This window comes from Tupaia chinensis, unplaced genomic scaffold (assembly GCF_000334495.1).
Source record: "Tupaia chinensis unplaced genomic scaffold, TupChi_1.0 Scaffold000248_1, whole genome shotgun sequence".
Classification (NCBI taxonomy): Eukaryota; Metazoa; Chordata; class Mammalia; order Scandentia; family Tupaiidae; genus Tupaia; species Tupaia belangeri.
Window position 1 is genome coordinate 2646513 of NW_006159726.1, and position 7650 is coordinate 2654162.

Below are 7650 nucleotides of genomic sequence, written 5' to 3' on the forward strand. Positions count from 1 at the left end.
TAGCTTTTTCTTGGTACCAGGTCAGCTACAAAAGATCATCCTTAACCCAGCAGACAACAAAAGGGAGCCTGAGTCTCAAGGGGAGAAGGAGAGAAAACATCAGACTCCCCATTATGGAAATCTTTATTTCTAAATTAGTTTCTTTTTAAGAATTATTTTATTTTATTTTATTTTATTTTATTTTATTTTATTTTATTTAACCAGGAAGGGACAGAGCGAGAGCTAGAGCGAGAGAGCGAGAGAGAGAGAGAGAGAGAAAGTAAGAAAGCAAACTGCCAGGTCTGGGACTCGAACCGCAGTCAACCACGTAGGAGTCCAGCACCCTTAACCACCATGCCACCTACTAGCCCCTCTAAATTAGTTTCTATTTGTTTCTTGCTAGATACATTTAAAAGGGAGGACATTGTGCCTCCCATCTCAAGTTTTGTTTTATTTTCTTACTGGTTTATTTATTAATTCATTAATTTAAAAAAGTGCAATTTATTTATTTAGTTAGTTATTAGATTTTTGCCATGGAGTCCATGTTCTCACTGGAGAGAGACAGAGTGAGAAGTAGAGAAGGGGAAATGAGAAATCACCCCCTGGGAAGATGGCCACGCTGCAATCCCTTCTTCTGGGATTTTTGGGCGTGCATGCAAGCACACGCACCTGGCATGATTTCTAAGCCTCCAGGTCTGGGACTCAAACTGCAGCCAGTGCTTTAACCTCCATGCTACTTGCTGGCCCCACAAAGTGCCCTTTTAATACAATGCAAAACACAGTGCAAGCCACTGAAGATAAAATAGTAAATGCAACAGATTTTATCCCTATGTGCATGGAATATATTGTTTATGAGGAATCTATGTAGCAATATTAATGGAAAACCATGTTTGGCCAGATAATATCCTGGCATCCAGGATTGTCTGACTACATTGAGTACCCAACTAAAAATAAAGTTCTAGATTGGGAAGCTTGATTGTTGCATGTGGAATCAGGGCTAGAAAGCAATGTATTGAGGAAAACTAAATGGGCTGTGAGTTAGTGCCCCTTGTAATCAGCATACATATTTTATAAGAATTGGTCTAGTCAGTATTCTGAAATTTTCATATGTTGCTCCCAGGCCTGTGCCACTTAATCTCCCCTGTTTGTGACCCTGTTTGTAAGGTGTAATCATTACCTTTATAATTTACCCTATATGGGTACTTTGAGCGACAACCAATTTAATTAAACTGAAAGCAGTTTAACAGTGCAGTTTGATACAATATAAGATCATATTGCCGGGACCAGCAGATGACTTAATGGCTATGTCACTGGATACTCATGTAGTTGACCGCAATTCAAGTCCCAGACCTGGTGGCTTAAACTCACACTGGGCCCATGTGCATGCATGCCCAAGATCCTGAGAGGAGAATGGAGAAGAAGCGATTGTGGTGTGGCCAGCCCCCCTGGGGTATGAGTTCTCACTTTCTGTCTCTCTGACTCTCTCTATCTTTCTGGCAAGTGCATGCATCCTATAGCAAAAACCTCTCCAAAAAAAAATAATAATATTATTGCTGTGGTGGCAGATAATACTCAATGCAAAAGGATAAATATAATACCCTCTACATTTACAACTTACTCACCAATACGGAAAACAGAGACTTTTTAGTTCTGCTTTTACACATTTTAAATTATTCTTTTATGGGAATTATAAACAATGGATAATTTAAAAAAGGTTGAATCTACAGGATCTTTTGCCTCTACTTCATTTTACAGATGTATCATTAGAAATTTAAGTTTAGATGGGTTCAGTTAACTACCAGGAGTCTTATGGTAAAACAAGTGGGATGGGGCCAGCAGGTTGAATGGTAGTTAGGGTGCTGAGCTCCCACATGGCCTACCACAGTTCAAGTTCCAGACCTGGTGGTATGCTTTCTCACTTTCCCTCTCTCTCTTTTTCTGTCTCTCTCTGATCAAATTAATAATCATAATAATTAATTTTAAAAATTAAATAAATAATTCCTAAAAAAATGGGATGGCTGAAACTCTTTAGAAGTCTCAAACATAAATAGTAATAAGCTAGTAGCTTAAAGATAGTAGCAAAACTCATATGACTGTGTTATCTACAGATAATGAAAAAGTAACTCACTTGAGAGCATAAGAAGAATTCCAAAGATGTATTAAATATATAATAATTTAGTGACCCGTAAGATATGCTAAAAAAATAGAATAAATGTAATATACTATGGGGAAAAAAACAGTCTGCTGGGAGATAGAAAGGAAGAGAAGGACTGAGTTATAGTTGTTAAAAATACCCAACAACTATGTCATTTCATAAACTGACCATCCATTGGTGAGTATAGTCCCTTTCTTACCCATTTGTTCTCTGTCCAGCAAATGCTGATAAAACTCATGACTATTCAACATTGGCAAGCTACAGCTGTGGACAGGCACATTTGTCTGGGTGTCTATCCAATAATATCCAGCAATCATGCCATTAGCTGCTGTCTGTGGCCTGTTCTGTGGGCCTACTTGCTTGAATCTCAATTCTGGTCTCATAACCACACAGTTAGCAGGGAAAACTGGTAAAGCAGAGAAAGACAGGACCATTCACTATCTCAGGAGCCAGGCAGGATGGTCCTTCCACATCACTTATTGGTCTGTGAACCTACCCCATCTCACCCTCCGTGCTTCTCACTGTGGGTTTCCAATTATTTAATAAATGGCGTAGTTTGTACACATTGATTTGGTTCGGGAGTCTTTCTATTCCATGGCCTCTAGGAGAGACTGCATGCTCCTTAGAGGCCATTATTGCATCAAGGTAGTATCTCACACAACAATAAGCAAATAACCTCCTAACTCACATGGATTAAATTATATCAATGACAGAAAGTGAGTAACTCAGTCAAACTGTCAACAGGAAACAGCCTGTGACCTGACAGGTATGAATATAGCTGAATATGAAAGGCTTAAACTCAAATCTCAGAAGACTTCTTGCATGGGACTAAATAAGAATTTCATGAATACAGCCAACATTTCTTTCCAAAATGATCACTTATTTTCAGATTATAAAACCACCAATGACATGCTCGAGTGTTTCAGTAAACAGAATAATAATGCACATTTATGTTCATAGCACATTAACTTTTGCAATGGATTTAAGGATACCTGCCATATTTTAACTTCCACTTTTGTGAAGTTGATGATAAAATATTTCATGAAAGTGAAAATCAGCATGTTTTTCCTTTTGAGTAAGAAAGTAATGCAAACTTATGAAGAAAAGAAGGAATACAATCCCAGAGCTATTTGTAATATTTGTTGAGTTTACTTAACAAAATGGAAGATTATGGATTCATTGATGGATAAAATGAAAATGAAACTAATAGTTGCTGCATTTATCTAATCCCAATATTCTTTGCTTATCTAAATTTCTCATTAGGATTTAATAGCTTATGCAATATTGGATTCCTTTAATTTACTTTTTTTTATTTTGAAAACTTTCAGACTTAGGCAAAATAGCATAATGAATCCATATATCTAAAACCTAGATATATTTTTTTCTATTTTCCCATATTGTCTTTATCTATCTGTGACTGAAGCATTTAAAAATAAATTGTAGACTTGATGATATTTCATTCCAAAATGCTTGCTTACATCTTTTAGGAGGATATACTTCTATATAACCATAATATCATTATCACATTTAATAAAATTAACTATTTCCTAATATTGTCTAATACCTGGCCTATTTTCACATTTTTTACAATTGTCCTGAAAATCTCTTCTACAGGTTTTTTTTTTTTTGAGACTACACATTCTATTTGTTTATGAGGCCTTTAAAGTATTTTAATTTACAATGTCTGTCATACCCTTTCTCCATGACACTGACTTGTTAAAAAATATCAGGCCAGTTATTCTTGGAATGTTCCAGTTTCTAAAGGTTTGTTTCTTTGTTATGATTAGACTCTATTGTTCTATTTCCTGTGTTTCCTGAAAGCAAAAAATAATATCTTTAGGTTTGAACATTTCAAGTTAAATATTTTGTTGCAAGAATTTACCATGGTTATGCTATTTATTATTTTTTTTCATCATATTACATCAGGAACTGCATGTGAGTGGGCTTAAAAAAAGTACATTGAAAAATGGAGTAAAAGTACAAGTTTATTTTGGCAGAAAAAAATTGAAATCCATGCATAGTTTTTTGTTTTCTTTGTAATACATATTTCTGTGAACTTTTTGAAGAGCTTTCATAGGTCTGATTTTAACATTTATGTTTCCTGTTTTTCCCAAGTTAATTTTGATGATTGAAATAGTCACTTCTTATGCCTTGTTCCCAGGCTGGAGAAAATGGCCATCAGTAGCACAGATCATTATTTTTATAACAATCAAATTCTTTTTATCTTTAACTGACATAGTCATTTAGTGGATATTAACCGTATCATATATATTGGCTTCTGTTTTGAAACAAATATATCCATTTTCACAGTGTCTTCTAATATTATTTATTTATTTTTATTTATTATTATCATTAGAGTGAGACAGGGAGAGAATGAGAGTGAAAAAGCAAACCACTAATAACAAGACTCATACCACGGTAGACCATGTGGGAGTCCAGCACATTACCATGCAAACCTGCCAACCCTCACAGTGTCTTATATAAGAAAGAATTTATTTTTTTCTTTTCTTTTTTTTTTAGATAGATTTTTGCATGTGAGTTTGCTAGAGAGACAGAGAAGAGAGAAAGTGAAAAATCACCCTTCATGGGGAATGACCATGTTGTAATCCCTTCTCCTCCATTGTCCCCTTAGGATTTGGAGAACACACGCACATGCATCCTGCATGAGTTTCAAGCTTGCAGGTCAAAGAATTGAACCATAATCAGCCATGTGGGAGACCAGTGCCTCAACCACTATACCACCTGCTGGCCCCGAGAAAGTATTTCTTAATTTAAAGGAAATGTAATCATTGGGAGAATAATTACACACCAAGGCATTTCCATAAGGAAGTTTCTCTAACCTTGTGGTGAGCATATTCAATGAAAGACATGGCTTTCTTTTGAGCTGCCTGGATCAGTCTTTGTATACTGTCCTTATATTAGGGATGTTTGTTGGTTTGTTTGTTTTTGTTTTTAGTAGTGTTTTTCTTTCTGCAGGTAAGGAATCATGAAAAATCTCTTCTGAATTGCCTGACCTTGACTGCTAAAGTTACTTAATAAAGCCACTAGAAAGAATTTTTCATTTATTATTTTTGGCATTTTATTGAAAAATGTCTTTTATCAACAAATTCATTTGCTATGCCAGCATGTGAGAACTCAGAAGAAATATTGTTCTTCTCTCTGCATATAGTCCCCAGTTTATTCTGGCTCTCTAAATTTGTTTCTGATTTCCCTGAAATAAACATAAACTCTGAGTCAGATTTCAGCTGGAAGTCAGAATTCTAAACACATATCATGATTTTGGAATGATGATGCATAGTAGAAAAGAGCTTATCAGCCCATTACCTTGTCTTCTTCTGGAAACTATCCCATTCCCCCTAGACCCCTTCACAAACCCCTCCCTTCTACTATCTATCTGATCCTCTTATAGTGAACCAATTAGCTAGAAATTGCTGAGTTGAAGTCAAAACTTTATAAAGCCAAATCATGAAGAAATGTAAAGCAGAAAAAGCTGGTTTTCAGAAAAGAGACAGCTACAGATTCACCAAGAGCCTATGGGAACCTTGACAGACAGAAAAAATCCAGTTTTTCAGGGACAGAGAATAATCTTGTTTTCTTAATGTCAGAAAAAAGAGTCATTCTCTTACGGATTCTCAGGCCCTTATACTGATTCCCATAAAATCTGGCAGGTTTTTTCCTTCCTCAACATTTCTCTATATTTACAGTGTTATGTCACCTTAGGTTTCACTTGAGTAATGACAATTTGCTTTTGGTTGTCTCCAAGCAAAGCAGCTTTCAATTATAACATGGACAGCTATCTCTTCTTGGGTTTTCACTCAAGAAAATGTAACAAATGAAAAAAATGACTTTTTCCCTCTTTGTTCACCTCATTTGATAAGCTTTGAAATTTTTTAGCTCTGGATAAGATGAGTTGTATCTTCAGAATCTTTCTTCTCAATATAGGATTTGCTGTGCTACTACTTAGCATTTGACTTACTTGTATTTTGTGGTCACAATGAGTTGTTTGGTTGGGGTGGGAGGATGGCTTCCCTTCACCATCGTAAGTTCTTTGGCTGGGCAATGAATTAAATTAACATAAAACAGATTAGTGGGAGAAAACTGTTCTGTATACACATAGGAACACACAAAACATTAAGACACACAGAAGGGCTAGATGATTGAAGCTTATAAAGTTACACTTTGTTTCATTGTACCTCGACTTTTTGCATTAACAAATATTGTATTTATTACAAATTGAAGGTTTGTGGCAACTCTGTGTTTAGAAAATCTATTGGCACCATTGTTCCAACAGCGTGTGCTCATTCAATATTTCAGTATTTTGCTAATTCTTATAGTATTTCAAAGTTTATTATCATTATTATATCTTTTATGGTGATCTGTAGATCAGCGATTTGTGATGTACCACTACTGTAATTGTTTAGGGATGCCATTAACCATGCCCATACAAGACAGCAAACTTAATTGATAAATGTTGTATGAGTTCAGGCTGCTCTGCCTACTGGCCATTTCCTCTCTTCTCCTTCTCAGACCTCCTTGTGCCTTGAGATAGAATATTGAAATTAGATCGATTAACAATCCTACAATAGTTTCTACATATTTAAGTGAAAGGAAGACTTTCATTTTAAATAAAAAACTGGAAATGTTTAAGCCTGTTGAGAAAGGCATGTAGAAGGCAAAATAGGCTGAAAGCTAGGCTTCTTGGACCAAACAGTCAAGCTGTGAATGCAAAAAAGTTCTTAAGAGAAATTGAAAATGCTGCTCCAGTGAATACACTAATGATAAGGAAACAAAACAACCTTATTGCTGATGTGGAGAAAGTTTTAATGGTCTGAATAAAAGACCAAATAGCCACAACATTTCCCTTAAGCCAAAGACTAATCTAGAGCAAGATTCTAGCTCTCTTCAACTCTATGAAGGCTGAGAGAAGAGGAAGCTGTAGAAGAAAAGCTTGAAACTAGCAGAGGTTGTTTCATGACGTTGAAGGGAAGACGCCATTCCTGTAACATGAACATGCAAGTTGAAGTAGCAGGTCCTGATGAAGAAGCTGCAACAGGTTATAAAGAAGATAAAGTCAAGATAATTGATGAGTGTGGCTACACTAAACAACAAATTTTCAGCATAGACAACACAGCTTTCTATTGGAAGAAGATGCCATATAGGACCGTCATAGCTAGAGAGAAGTCAATGCCTGGCATCAAAGCTTCAAAGAATATGGTGACTTCCTCAGCTGGTGATTTTAAGATGAAGTTAATTAATACTTAATCATTCAGAAAATCCTAGGACCCTTAAGAATTGTGCTAACTCTACTCTGCCTGTGCTCTATAAATGGGACAACAAAGCCTGGATGACAGCCTATATGTTTATAGCACTGTTTACTGAATATTTTAAGCCCACCATTGAGACCCATTGCTCAGAAAGTAAGATTCCTTTGAAAAGATTACTGCTTATTGACAGTGCACTTGATCACCTAAGAGTTCTGATGGCAATATCCAAGAAGATGAATGTTATTTCATTCC

At 35.8% G+C, this 7650-nt stretch overlaps 1 pseudogene; it reads left to right on the forward strand.

Annotated features, from left to right (window-relative positions):
• Positions 1-7650, forward strand: part of LOC102494348 (tigger transposable element-derived protein 1-like) — a 32475-nt pseudogene that overhangs the window by 21702 nt on the left and 3123 nt on the right.